The 15,744-nt window shown below is 39.1% G+C and overlaps 1 pseudogene across 1 annotated transcript in view; it reads left to right on the top strand.

Moving 5' to 3' along the window:
• Positions 1–15,196, top strand: part of LOC149139216 (alpha-galactosidase 3-like) — a 271,546-nt pseudogene extending 256,350 nt beyond the window's left edge. Inside the window, exons 13-14 of the transcript XR_016265258.1 lie at positions 3,682–3,740; positions 15,062–15,196. The product of XR_016265258.1 is annotated as an alpha-galactosidase 3-like (transcript). The remainder of the gene's footprint in view (positions 1–3,681; positions 3,741–15,061) is intronic.
• Positions 15,197–15,744: the final 548 nt, after the last annotated feature.

The raw sequence follows: 15,744 nt of genomic DNA, 5'->3' as shown, positions 1-15,744 counted from the left end.
AAGGCGAGATGTGAAGTTCATGGAGGACTGAGCATTCAAGAGGTCTCGTGAGATGTCTGCCGGTGATCAAAATCAGTGAGCAGAGGCTCCTTTAGTCCAGCAGCAGGGGCAACTAGTGGTACAGACAGGAGGATAGTCACAAGGGTCAAGTGTTGTGACCAACACTAGTATTTCCTCAGGTGCAGGAAATCCAAGGAGTTCTCAGTAGATGGAGTAGTAGAGACAGATGAGGAGGAGATGGCAGAACCTCCCACAACTAGTGGTCGAGCTAGCAGAGAGGATCGTCAAACATTGAGAGATGCAAAGGAGTTTATTGGAACTCCTAGGACGAGCAAGAGACAATGCAGACAGCCTGACAGGTACCAAGCATTGGTAGCTCAGGTTGCAAAACCTTCCAGCTTTCAAGAGGCCACACAGCACCAAGTGTGGGTAGATGCCATGGTAGAAGAGTATAGCTCTATCATGACGAATGATTTTTGGGAGGTAGTGCCAAGGCGAGAAGACAGATCAGTTGTAGGTTCGAGATAGATCTATAAGATCAAATATGCAGTAGACGATAGTGTGGAAAAACACAAGGCTAGGTTCATGGCAAAGGGGTATGCACAAAAAGAAGGGATAGATTATGAGGAGACCTTCGACCTAGTTGCCAGATACACTTCTATCAAGTCAGTTATATCTTTGACAACTCAGATGGGATGACAAATTCACCAGATGGATGTCAAGACAACCTTCTTGAATGAGGTGATTGAGGAAGAAGTGTACATAGAACAGCCAGAGGGCTTTGAGACTCAGTAGAGGCGCACGCATGTGTGCAAATTGAAGAAAGCTCTATACAGACTCAAGCAGGCTCCCAGGGCATGGTATGGTAGAATTGACACCTACTTGCAGCAAATGGGGTTTGTCAAGAATGATGTATATCCCAACCTTTACTATTTAATGGTAGAGGATGAGCCTCTCATTCTAGTTTTGTATGTGGATGATCTCTTCTTGACAGGATTGTCAGGGCTCATAGAGGATTGCAAGAGGAACCTGGCAGCAGAATTTGACATGAAGGATTTGGGGTTGATGCACTATTTCCTAGGATTGGAAGTGTGGCAGAAGGATGGGGAGATCTTCCTTGGGAAAGGAAGATACACTATAGATATTCTGAAGAGTTTCAGAATGTATGATTGCAGACCCATGTCTACACCTATGATTACCAACTAGAAGAAGATAGGCGCATCAGATGACAAGGATGTCGAGTCTAGAGACATAGATGAATGAGTGAGATGAAAAACCTCCTAGGATAGACATCTTCACCAAAATAATAGGCTTACCTAGGTTGTTACATACATGATGGTCTTACTAGGATCATTTACATTATAAACATGTGGAATGGGTTTACATCTTTAACAAACTGAAGATTGCTGATGAGTCTTGGATGGTGTGAACACTCGAAGATGATGCAATCCCATTTGCGAAAAAAGGGGTGTATTGCTATAGGGTCGTTGACACGGAGTGATCAACAAGATCCATTGGGGTTCGTGTAACAAGAAAAATACATTTTATTTTATGTAAAGAAGTGTCTAGAGTCCACCAAAAATCACGTCGACCAACCCTTCAACTCGGTCTAGAGTAGACCCTTGCAGCCCATAAGAAGCATATATAAAGGAAGGAATTTGACCTCCATTTGACATACATTGGAGTACATTCATCTGATTTGATATGAGCCAAGAAAGAAGGTGCAAGGGTCTTATAAGCAGCCAACGAAGAAGGAAGAAAGAAGATCTCGTGTTTTTCTGAAGTGATATGAAAATTTTTGTGGAGACTAGGGTTTCCATAGGTTCGAATCTTGTAGAAGCTAGTAGCAGACCTTGTTGGAGGAGAAAATCTCTTGGTTGGCTGGCTAGCTTGGTCTTGGGTCAATGGTCTTGGAAGTCTCATTTGAAGTTGATAAGAAGAGAGGTTCTTGCGGGTTTTCCCCTATTGGAGGCATTTTGCCCTGGCATGATGCCTACATTTTGTATTCTTGTGATCTCTGTTTTTTTGACATTTATTTGATGATAAAATAATACACACATAATAAAAGGAGCATAATCGCAATAACTGTCATGTATGGAAAACATAAATTAATAAGATACCCTTACTAGTTTTCCAACAGAGGCAAATCTAATGGACATTGTAAATGTTATACTAAATTCCAAATATCAAAGAAAATGTAAGCATAAAGTTTTATACATACCTAGGAATATGGATATGGTAGTTTGGAGTCAATCCCCACTCCACATTAATGACAATGAAAACACTAGATTTCCCCTTGTTTGTTCGAAGAAAAGTGGTGACAAACTTGTCAGAGCTTAATCCACTCTCTATTTTGCAAAATGAGGGTAAAATGACAAAAATTTGGATTATAAATGTTGTTGCCATTGTCAGGGTTATAAATTAAATCGACTCACAATACTATTGTGATATTATTGGAATATTAAAAATATTGTGATATTATTGGCTCATGGATATTGGAGTAGTATTCATGCTTGTCTTGCATTTGGTCACATAAGTTTGTTATAGTATTGATTATTATTAAGTAGATAATGTCTCTATGTAAGTAGCCTTCTTGAGTGGGTTTAGGAAATTGTTGGATGGGGCTAGTTTAGTTCATAGTTGAGTGTGTGGTTGAGATATTCTCTCAACTAGTTATGATTGTGATAGGGTAGTTTGTCTATCTTTAGGTAAAGCCTTCATGTATTTGCATGTGTGCAAATACATTGATATTTTGAGAGCAGTTAACACACTTTTGTGCGACAACTCTATTTTCTTATTTCTGATAAGAGAAAATCTCATAATATATTGTGATATGTTCAATAATATTATGATAAACATGACACTGGTAAATACCATTGTAGATTACATTCTGTATTTGTTTTTCCTTGATGTAAATATTTTTTTTTTTTGTAAATATTTGAAGTATTTTTCAAATGAAAAAAGATTGTTACCTACAAATTTGGAAATTCATGAAGGAAAGGTTGGCAATGAGAGACAAACACTTCACATTACAAACCCTTGCATATATATGAAAGGGAATAACTAAGTGCATGCTCAAAATTTTACACATATCTGGGAATCTGAAAACAGTGGGTGGAAATCTATTCCCAATCCATGGAAGTCATTTATGGCAATGAAAATCCTTGTTGCGCCCCTTGGAAATTCACTTTAAAACTCTCCAAAATCTTCCATCAGATAACAGCCTTTTTTTTCACAACCCAATAATAATTTCTGTTCATCTTGCGATAATCTTTATTTATTGTGAGAAATTTAATTTATTATGATACTTGTGGTTTATCATCCTTGTTGCAATAAATTCTGAGCAATATTTCAGGCGATACAAATAATGTATTTATTCTGACATATAGGTGATAATTGCATGTGTTCTCAAATCCTTATTTGTCAATACAAGATGTTCACAGGCTGTGCAATTCTTAAATTATATTTGTCTTTGCAGTGTGTTGCTCTCAAGGGAGAATATGGAGATTGAACTTGTCACAATATTGTTGTTGGAAGTAGAAAATTTATTCTTATTCACCAACCCTCTACAGCTATGCATTTATTTGAATCTGCAGATTCCTCATAGTGAAAGTGACCAAATATGCTTAATTTGATTGACATTGAGATATGTCTGGTTAGTGATTGCATATATTGTTGCAGATACTCTTGGTGTACAAGGAAGAAAGGTTTCTGCTGAAGGTTCAGATGGATGTCGTCAGGTGAACCTTCTCTCTCATCTCCTCTTTCAGTCTTCCTCCACTTTATTCTATATGCATTAGTAGTCTACGTTGGTAAGTACTGGGATTGATAATTCAATAAAAGATTCTTAATCCATTGCCATGGCCACATGTACCATGCTTGTCAACACTGGTCATATGCAACTAAGACCCGCCATTCAATTTCAGTTGCATTATAGAGTCAGTAAAGGAGGTCATATGAACAGAAACCATGAAGCAAATAATCAGAAGTTTGCACAGAGAAAGCTATGGAGAACCGTGGATTGTATTAAAAATGGTTTATAGATTGGGGAACATGGTTCAAATTAATGTTTAGGTAGAAGACAACCAAGAAAGTTAATGTTAAGGAACATAATCTCATTGTTTACTTGTTGAAACCACAAAAACTGTGTAATAGCAACGACAATGGTTTTGGAGAATGTAAAATAACTTTAAAACATAAATTCCTGTTAATTTTAGGTATGTTCTATGCTTAGAGCAATTTATTTCAATTTTCACAGTTAGCTCAATATCTTTTCCAGATTAGCAATCACATCAGCATTAAAGTAAACTGCAGATAGAACATAAACATAAATCGTAGAAGACAAGCCAAGGCAAGAGGACACAAGATGTGGCGCTAGCCAAGGACAAACCCCAATGTGGGGAAACCCTTGATCAATTCTTCTTATATGTTCTTCAATAGTTTAGTAGAGAGAGAGAGAGATAGTACGTTTACAACGGAAGTCAACACTTTGACCTATCTAGATAAGAGCATAGATCATCTCTAAGAAGATGATACATGAGATCATTTGAAGTCATGCTGCTTCAACTGATTCTCCAAGGTGATTCCTTCACCTATCATTGTGCTGCATTTTGTTATCATGCTGCACCTCACCGTGCTGCACCATGCTGCACCCATCATCACTATGCTGCATCTCATCATGCTTCATTAATCATGACTGTACCCATCACTGTACTGCATTATGTGCATTGCTGCACCATGTTGCCATACTGACCTATGTGCTGCCTGCATCTTGCTTGCTTGTTGTCCCTAGCATGCTTGTTGTCCTTTGCATGCTTGTTGTTGTATGCTAGTTGTCCCTTGCATGCTAGCTGTAATATTGCATGCTTGGTGTATTTGCTGCTAAGTACCATACAACTGTCCTAATGTTAGTTAGTTGTCCCTTGCATGCTGCTCTCCTTCGGAGACAAATGCTAACGCTGTTCTGGTGGTTTCGACAATTTCGGTTGTTCTCGGCAGTTCCGGCAATTTCGGCTATTCCCGGCAATTCCGACAGTTCCGACTTTTCCTGACAGTTCTGGCAGTTCTCGACAGTTCTAACTTCTTCCCTCTGCGTCACCTTTCCCAATAGCTCCAGTTGTTCCCGACAGTTTCGGCTATTCCCGACAGTTCCGACAGTTCCGGCAATTCTGGCTATTCCTGGTAGTTCCAGCAGTTCCCGGCAGTTCCGGCAATTCCCAACAATTCCGATAGTTCCAACAATTCTAGCAATTCCGGCTATTCACGGCTATTCCTGACAGTTTTGGTAGTTCTGGCTTTTCCCGGTAGTTCCGGCAGTTCCAACTTTTCCCGGCAGCTCCGTCTTTTTGGTAGTTCCCGATAGTTCTGGTAGTTCCGGCAATTCTGGCTATTCCCGGCTATTCCCGGCAGTTTCGACAATTTCGGCTTTTCCCGACAGTTCCGACTTTTCCCGGTAGTTCTCGGCAGTTCCGGCTTTTCTTGACAATTTCGGAAGTTCCAGCGTTTCCGGCAGTTTCAGAAGCTTCGGCAATTCCGGCTATTCCAGGCAGTTCCGGCTTCTACCCTCTGGATTAGGGCAGCGTTATCCCTTAGGATCTCTCCTCCTACTAAAACCCAAAGACAAGTAGAGAGGAAGAGATCTCAAGTGTGTTGAAATGACTTGAAGGCCACCTCTATTTATACTAAAACATTGAGCACAAGTGGGGTTTATTTGGTTGCTGGCCGACCTTGATGAATTGTCCCATAACACAATTAAATTCATATCTCCATGAATACTTATTGGAATCGGATGATCTTTAGATCAATCCTACACCTTTCGATGAGAGGGATCCAAGAAAAATATCAGCTTCCATTAATAAGATGACCCACATGGAGTTTGGCCCTACTTGCCAATTTTAACACTCCCTCTCAACTAGGGAGAACTCCATTCGCTGATCCATATGTCCGACTGTACTGTACTATCTCTGCCATCAGTGCCCTGCACTGCTCTGCTCTGTTGAGCTCTGCTTTGCTCTGCTGAACCATGAAGAAGAAGAATTGATCGAGAATGTCTCATACCATTCTCTATTGACCCAAAGTCAGTTTCATCTGAAGAGAGTGTGTCACATCACTCTTACTAGCCTGAAGTCAGTTTTATTGATCCCAGATCAATATCACAAGATAGTGTCTCATACCACTCATACTGATCCCAGATCAATAGAGGTCATCCTAGCATAGGGAGTACGGTATATACATCGATGTGTCCATCGATAGTACTACTATGGTCCCTAACCCGATTTCCCTGCTCATTGATAAGATGAGAGGTACTTCCCATGAGTCCCAGACTGCATGGGTAGGATGCCTCGACAGGAGAACTAATCATCATGTCCATAGGAGAACGAATCATCCTGCCTCACAGTCACCACGGGAGAACTAATCATCCCGACCCACTCCTTGGTTGGTTGAAGGAGATTTAGGACCCACTGACTTCCATAAGGGCCACGCCGAATGAGGAGATGCTCGTGAGGACCGCAGTTAACATAGTCTCCGAGGAGTGGGAGACATTTGTCTAGAGCATACTGGGCAGGGCAGATCTTCCAGATTGGGAAGAATTGTGGGCGGCTTTTTGATGAGAGAAGATTAGAAGGCTGAGCAAGACGGGAAGTAGTAGCAAAGGAGTCCGGATCAAGAAGGAAGAGGAAGAGGATGCAGCTTTGGCATCTGCGGGAAAGCAGGAGAAGAGGAAGAAAAAGGACCTCTCCAAGGTCAAGTGCTTCAATTGTGGGGAACTGGTTCGTTATGCGAACTAGTGTTCGAAGAAGAAGAGTAAGGGAGATGCGTCTGACTCTAAGGCAGCGCCAGCGAAGGCGAAGAAGGAGGTTGAGGAGGATGACGATTATGCCATGAGTGCCCATGTACCTTTAGAGAAGAGGTGGGGAGACATCGAGTTGTAGTCAGGAAGACTACAGGCGATGAGGGGCAGGATCCTTGAGGTACCTAACCTCTTGGATTATACCTTACTACGAGAGACCCGAAGAGAGAGTAGCAGGATTGGCGGATGTCGGTAGAGACGGATGTAGATGAAGCGACAGAGAGTGCTATAATGCAGGAGTCCTCGGGCAGCGTGAGGCTAGCAGGCTGCAGCAGTGCAAGAGGCACGGTGAGTGCTGCAACAGGCAGGATGGCACAAAGAGGGTTGCAGCGGTGCAAGATGCAGGGAGTTGTTGCAGCAGCGCAGAGTTCAGTAGAGGGAGCACTTGTTAGCAGCAGAGAGAGCTTCAACTTGGGAGTGTTTCTAGCCTGACAGGGTTGTCAGAAGTTGGGAGGATCAGTTACTTACTTCTCAGTAACTGAGTTGCAGTGCAGTAGTAGTTGGCAGTAGCACAATGCAGCATGATGAGAGGGGGATGCAGTGCAGATGCAGTTTTGGGAGGATGGACCAGTAGCAACATGGATGTAGAGGGAGCTGTTGTACAAATGGAGCAGTGGCAATGGCAAGGCCATGGGCAGTAGTACAAGATGCAACAGTGCAAAGGTTGTTGGGCAGGGAGGCCTAGCATCAGCACAGGTACTGGTGTCGTATAATCAGAGTGATGCTCAGTGTGGAGTATTACTATAACACAGTCCTCGCTGAGAGGGAGTGTTGATTTGGGGTAGCATCGGATGTGCTTTAGCCATGAAAATTGGTGGAGAGGCTAAAGCACATGAGATCTCCAGGACCCAGAAATGGTTTGGGCAGATTCTAACCGGTTTGGGAGATATTGAAATAATTAATAATTTTAATGGAGTTCCTAAGTCTAAAATTGGGAAAAATAAAATATTAATAGGTATTAATATAAAATTGGGTTAAAAGGTACCATAAGTCATGGAACAAGCCAAATCTAATCTTAGCCATTGATTAGAGATTTAATCTCAGCCGTTGAAGGACCAACAGGAAAAGTATAAGAGGAGGCTTGAGGGTCAGTTGGAGAACACACCAGAGTGATTAGTCATTCGATTTACTAGAGCAGGGTTTGCTAAGTAAAGTCGAATCAGTGATCAGCAATGGGGGGCAGTGAGTACTGGACAAAGAGGCAGAGATAGTGCTGAGAGACCAGCGCAGAGGCAGAGAGGCACACGCAGAAACTAAAGCAAGCCACACAGAGACAACACAGAAGCCAAAGGGTCTGCGTAGAGGGCAACGAGAGTGACACAGAGGGTCCCAGAGGCTGCGCAGTGCCTCAAAGGTCTGACGTAGAGGCCAAAAGGGCTAGCACAGTGCTTCAGAGTTGCTGGAGAGGGTTTCGTGGGACAGGTTTTCTGAATACCTGTTTCTGAATAGAGAGGTATTACTCCCAGTTGTTTTTCTTTGTCGGGTGAGCGAGTTTGGTACCCAGTTGTACTCAAGGAAATATTGCATAATAATAAACATTCAGAATTGTTGCACCGGTTTTCCCACATTGGGTTTTTCCAGGGATGAGTTGTCCAAAAATAACGGTGTCACTTGTGTGTTTTCTATTTCTTTCAGCTGTTGATCTGTAGATGGTTGAGACTGTATTGTGTTTATTTCGATATTTATATGTTTAAATAACTTGTTCGTAATTAACAAGTAGGAGAAATAAACGAGAGAATACAAATAAAATTTCTAACGGGTAATGCTTAGAAATTTCAACACTCTCTCCTAGCTAAGTCAAGGGGGGTGGTCCCTAAGGAAGATTTCTAAGGAAGGCTTGTTAAATCTAAGAAGTTCTAGGAGATAGTTAGTAGACCAATTAGGCATTCACCACTCAAATAAATTGAAATATAACTTGAAAAGCAATGAAATTGATTAGCAAGTGCAACTTTTTATGAGCATATAAACATCAACAATGTAAATAGATCAAATAGATTCAACAAGATATCCTGCAAGGAAAATTGTAAGTAGACCAGTGCCAATAATAATATACTTGCAAGAAATATATGCTCAAAGTGAAATCACAATACTTGTGATGAAATATAACTTTTAAGTTACAAGAAGTTGCAAAAGTGGAAGCCGCAGAAACAAGTGTTAGTGAAGCAAAATATTATATACAACTTTTGAAAGATGAGTAACAAAATGGAAATAGAGCTTGCAAGTTAACAAAACATGTACTTGGAATTTAGATTGCTCAAATATGATATAATGACGTTAAAGGAAACTTATTCTGAGCATAAAATGGACAAGTACATAAAATCAAGTGCTTGCAAGTAAATGTAGATGCTCACAATCCAACTTGTATGTATTTGAGAAAGAGTTCAAAATGATAATCAATCACATGCAAGGTGAACCAAAGTTGTAGGTGAGTGTGTGAAGCAAAGTGGTCTTGGTAAATTTTATTAATGCCTATTCTAAAGTGTTACTTCCCCTCAATTCCTTTAACTTGGTAAGGACTCGAGTTGGTTGCAAGAAGGCTAAGTGAGGACGCTAAGACTTCATTAATGATATCCATCTAGTTCTTCAAGACAACCCGCATGCCTTCATTCCTACAAGGGACTTAGCCATGCAAGTGAACTGTGAGGTCATGCATTTCACCTTTTCTCCAAACTCAAATCTTGGGAAATTGAGTGATAGTTGAGGAAGGCTTCCAAGACTATCAACCAAGCTTATGCTTGGAGGTAAATTTTAGAGAAATAAAAAATGCAAATGAGATGTGAAGTTAATACAAGCACTTAAGATTGCTTGTGAGTTGATAGATATTGTCAATTATAGCCCGACAAACTGTCACACTTGCATAAGATTGTAAGATGGGAAATGCAAACAAGTTAGACTATGAAATGAACAATGAAGTGATGCACCAGCAATAAGATGAGTTATATTAGAATTGAATAAATCAGATCTAAGCTAATAAATCAGCTATGGAAATGATTGAATTTCAATTTGCTAAATAACCCAATGCAAAATGCAAATTAGAGATTAGATCTAGCATGTATATGAACAATTAGATGGTGAAATGAGAAAGAAACTAAACTAACGAAGCAAATGAAAAATTTAGTCACCAATCACCCAAAAATATCCCCCTTCCAAATGAGCAGATCAAGATGCCAAGTGGAAATCCCCAAGCTCCTGCAAGAAGAAAATTTATTTTATTATTATTAGTGCCCTCTTATAGAGAAATGAGGGTTTTAGATCTTGAGGAGGGTTTATAAAAAAGGGATCAAGGACCAAATACTCCTCTTCAAAATACAAGATGCAAATGAGAAAAAATTACAATGCTTATTACAATATTACAATGGAGAGTTCCTAAAGTGAGGGAATTCACTTTTTCCTCCAATAGATCCAACTTGGACGGCTCAATTTCGGAGCCTTCAAGGGGAAGATCTACACACAAGATAGAGAGATAAAGGGTTTTATCCACAGACTAGGGTAGGAGAGGTCTCAACTATGTAGATCTCTTGATTTTCAAGCCTCCACCTATGGATCCCTTGAAAACGTCTTCAAATAAAACCCCAATCCTCAAGCTTCCATGAGAAACTGTGCAAGCATCAAGAGGACAATTAGATCTGGTGCAAGAGAAAATAAAGCACAAAATAGTGAATATGTACACTTAAAAATACAAATGTCAGCAACGAGGGTATGAGCAAACCTACACTCTTGTGCAAGCAATAAGGGATTAACCCTCTAATATGCTCTAAAAATCTAGATCTGTAAATGAAAGCGCATAAAATAAATAGATCTTGATTTAAAAATGAGATATCTTAGAAACTCCCTTTTCAATCTATAGATCAAACTTTGAGAGAAGTAAATCAATGTGGGTTCTTGCTGCTTTCGACTTGGGAGTGGGCTTGTTCAACCAAAAGCTTACCCCACACTCAAGATTTGCTTCATAAAACAAAGATCTCTACACACTTGAAAAGAAATCGTTAGACCCACAAGGAGCTAGATTATACAATGAAAAATAAGGCTAGGGGTTCAACCAAAAACCCTCTAGTGCTTCTCCCTCTAGAGTGGTCCTCTAACTCAAATATTAATGCAAGATAGCTTACATCAATAGATCCAAAGCCTAGAAAATGGAAATAATAGATAGATGTAGCACCTGTAGAGTATTAAGAATAAACTGAAACAATTATACCTCAAAAGCAGAAGAATAACACCATATAGAATAAACCCCAAAGTCTTTTCTTCATTAGATCTGGAGAAATAGAGTAAAAAATTTGCAGAGCTGCTAGCCCAATAGCATTGTCTAGGCGTTACAATTGATTTGTTATAAACGAGGAGTTCAAGATTCTCTTAAATAGGAAAATATGATGGAGATTCGAGTGCTAGAATTCATCTCCAAGTGCCAAGTGGTGATCCCAAGGAAAACGTCTTCATCCCTTCAAGAAATGTCTAGATCTCTCCAAGCAAACCAAAACCCTTAGATGCCCTGCGCAATCTTCAAGAGAGATAGTCGTTTTTACTTATGGTAAATGGATAGAGTGGTAGGGGACCACTTTAAAAGTTTTCTCTTGTCAATCTTGACTGAAATCCCCATCAATCTTGGAACTCGAATTGTCTTCCTCAAAATATGTGATTTTTTGGAAAGTCGTTGTTGCCATTGACCATCTAATTTTTCATGTGATTAATTTCCTTGATGAATGGAGTCTACCTCACCTTTTTTACTTTAATTTACCCCTTGTGAATTTCCACTTCATTTTTGTGCATCTTTGACTTGGAGAGAATTTTTTTTTCTCTCAATTATTAATTTCTGGCTATAATTGATATGCAAGTTTTTCATCAAAACTTAGGAAAAATGCGTTTTTTGGGATAAATAATCATTTTTGACGCTCAATGTGTGTTTTAATAGAAATTTGAGGTGTAGAGGTCTAACTTTGAATACTCATACCCCCTACAACTTCTCTAGACAACACTTATTATATCTTACATCAAAAATTTATTAAAAATCTCGTCTAATGGGAAATTTTTAATAATTATAAAATGACACCCAGACTTAACCAAATTCCGCAAAACTTTAGAGATGATCTAGTATGGTAATATACATTGACTCTAGACACCAAGACTCACCTAAGACTCTACCATCATGCCGCACTCCAGCTTTGGGGTATATCTGGGAGAAAATCTCAACTAATTATTTAGGTTAGAAAACACAAATAATTAGCTAAGGTAAAAAAGAACTCCCTAGAGTGAACTCACTTGCTAGTAAAGTTCTAAGCTACCTAGGCCTGTTACATGGCTTTAATTCATCATACTAGCATGATTTTTACAATGTACCCATAGGGCCGTGGAATCTAAAAACTAGAATTTTCAGAAGAAGAAGAAAGGGCTTTACCACGGAATCTAAAAAACAGAATTTTGAGAAGAAGAAGAAAGGGGCTTAAAAGCCCCGACTAAGTCTGGAATTCTGATTGATCTGATGGTGCTGGAATGCTCTGAGTGTACTTTGATCATGGACTTGACATGGAGTCTGACAAATCTTCAAATGGAACTCTAGTGGTCAACAAGCCTTAAACTCTCGGAATTGATTGAAGACTTCATCTCTGGTGTTCAAGAAGTAAATCCAGGTCTTCCTGCAGAAGTCATCAATAAAGGTCACAAAATACTCATAACCCCTGAGAGAATTAGGGGAAAATGGACCATAAATATCCGAATGTATCAAGTCTAGAACACCCTTACTTCTACTGTCACTCCTTGGAAATGCTGCCTTTGCAAACTTCCCAAGTACGCACCCTCTGCATATGTCATCATATTCCGTGTGTACTTCTGGAACACTTGTCCCAATTTCTCTAAGCAACTTGTGTTCTATGATGGATATGACCCATCCTCCTATGCCATAGTGTTGGTCATTGATCATCCTGAAATGTGGGAAGAGGATATCAAGGTGACAGTGGTAGCTCATCTGAGTTTCACTTGTTTGTCATCTAGTGAAGACTTTGCAACAAAAGGTGACAAATAAAGTGGTAACACCTACAACAAGTGACTTTACTGCTTACTGGGAATGGCCATTTACTACAACTCAACTGAACAAGCTTCAATCTCCACTCACTGTATCAACTAGGGTTTCACACCCCACAACTCTTGATCCATGTATTGATCACTAGCATAAATTTGCTTCAATCATTAAAGCCTAGACATATCACCCATTGAAACCCTCTGATGATTTTCTTTCCTTCAACATTGATCTCTTCATACACAGAACTCTACAAGGCTTTAGATACACCATTTTGATACAATGTTGAAAATTTTCAGCACATGGAAAAAGTTCTAGTCTGATTTGTAATCAATCTACCTAGGAAAAGAAAATTGATTGATTTTATATGAAAATTGCAATATGAAATCTACTAGATACTAAAACACATCCCAGTGAAGAAGGTAATAGCGAGTACGAAGATTTGAAACTCAAATCACATCACTGTTTACTTACCTTGAAGACAGAAAATACACTGAAAGCTTCAAAATCTGCCCTTTTCACCCACTGCTTATACTCTGGAAAAGCTGAATGAATAAAACCAGTATCTTTGCCTTCTTGTATATCTGAAGCAGAGATTCTAGAGTTTACAAGATGGCCCCAGTCCAAAAGTGGATTAATCCTAGGAGTTCCAGAAACGAATGGAGGATATATTTGGAATATTCCACTCCCCATTTTATATATAGATGATATTCTAGTATGTTTTGAGGATCTCAATGAACACCAGAAGCATTTAGAACAATTTACCAAAGAGTTAACAACCATGGTCTTGTTCTGTCTCCCATATTATGGAGATGGCGCAAATGGAAGTTGAGTTTCTTGGTTTTTATGTACAAGAAGGACTAATAACTTTACAGCTACATGTTCTGCTTAAATTGAAATATTTTCGTAACATTATAACTAACAAGACTGAATTGCAGAGATTTTTGGGTTATTTGAACCACATCAGAAACTTCTATCCAGAACAAGCAAACTGCAAAGGACACAACAATTCTATGTCAAAGGTTAAAGAAAAATCACATTCCATGGAATAAACAAATGACTGAAGCAGTTAAGTGCTTCAAGTCCAAACTTGATGGCTTCCTTTCCCTTGCACTCCCCATAGGTAATGTTCAAGTTATACTTTGAAGCATATGCTTCTAAGAGTTGTTGGCATGGTGTTTTGATTGAGAAGGATGGGGAATAGGAAAGGATTTGCATGTTCAACTTGGGTAATTTAAAAAATGCAGAACATAAATATCCCGTCCAAGCACAAAGAATTTCTAGCAGTCATCTGTTGCAAGGTTACACTAGTGTCTTAATCTTATGCGATTGAATGTTTGCACAGGCTTGAACCACATGCCTGACATGTGAAGGCATGAAGGACAACTAGATAGAGTAATAATAGAATTTTGAGATGGAAGTTATAATTAGATGGTTTAATTTTGACTTCCAATTCAAGTCTATAAAAGAAAATTTCCTAGTTGATCTGTTAACAAGAGAAGGTAGTTCAGTTCCCATGGAAGACATTGTCAAGCTACTCAGAGCTGTCACTAGAGAAGAAAAAGGGAAGCAGACCATTTATGTTGATCCATATAGAATTATGATATAATGGTGGTTCATCAGGGAATTGGGAAGCTACCATCTAAGTTATGCATGAAATTGTAAGGAAGCAGTGGTTTAAAGAACAATTTAAGAAAAATAGCTGTCGGAGATTAAAACTTAATATTACGCATGGTTTTTCCTGACCCTTGTAATGGGGAATTCATTTTCGAAGACTTCATATGGTAAATCTCAAAATGGTATATTGGAGGTTTCTTTGATCTTTCATAGGCTTTAAGGAACATTCTCTCCTAATATGCCTATTGCTAGTACGAATCTTAGAAGCTGAAGGCTATTCAATGCCTCTCAACATAGATTTGGCTTGTGCTTGGATGATTCAAGAATCGAGACTATTTTAAACTTTGACTTTACAAGAAATCCTCGAATTGCATGGCAAGTTTTTACCTGGGTTTTTTATAGGGTTAATGGCATATATGAATGTGATTGAAATGATATTGAATAAAAAAATCATGGAAGGGTCATATGTTGTGTGATGTAAATTCACATGTGAAAGATGCGATATTGTAGATGTTGCACCAAAGCTGCTAAGAAGTTGAATTAAGTTCCTAAAACAATGTTATGATTTTGAATTGTGATGTCAGGTCTGGGCTGGTCCACTTTCTGGAGGTCGTTTGGCAGTTGTCTTTTGGAACAGGTGTTCAGAAGCTACCTCTATTACAGCCAAATGGAATGCCATTGGTCTTGAATCAACTGTAGCTGTTTCTGTGCGAGATTTATGGAAGGCGAGTTTCTACTTTCCAGTTTCTAAATTTCATCTGTTTTTATAATTTAACGACATTTTGATCATCTTTCTGAACATCAAAGAGAGTCTGGTTCTCAAGAAACTACATTACTAACAAGAAATAATATTTTCATTTGCAGCACGAGACCATCTCAGAAATTTTTATGGGTGTTATGGAAGTCACCGTTGACACGCATGGTTGCGAGATGTATATTTTAACTCCAAATTTTAGCATTTTGGACACTGTTAGAAGGGAGTTTATCTGACAGGCAGTAGGTGCATATTGAGTCCAATGTTGAAAGAGAATTTTCAGGTTCTGTTACTCATCAGAAGTTGGCTTTCCATTGTAATACTTTCAATTGATTCTCTATAGTCTGCCAGCAACCCACTGGGGACCCTGCATTGTTGAAGCATTGGCTCAATATTCCGAGGGTAAAATATGAGCTTGATAGAATTCATGTTATTAGTTCTCTGTCTTCGAAGAATTTATTAAATTATCCATGAACATTTGCAACCACAAAAACCTAATGTTGCATTACAGGT

The sequence above is a fragment of the Pinus tabuliformis genome, chromosome X (assembly GCF_031772625.1).
Source record: "Pinus tabuliformis cultivar Carrire ecotype Pingquan chromosome X, CPIR1, whole genome shotgun sequence".
In the NCBI taxonomy this organism is placed as follows: Eukaryota; Viridiplantae; Streptophyta; class Pinopsida; order Pinales; family Pinaceae; genus Pinus; species Pinus tabuliformis.
This window is presented reverse-complemented; position numbering and strand designations above follow the sequence as displayed.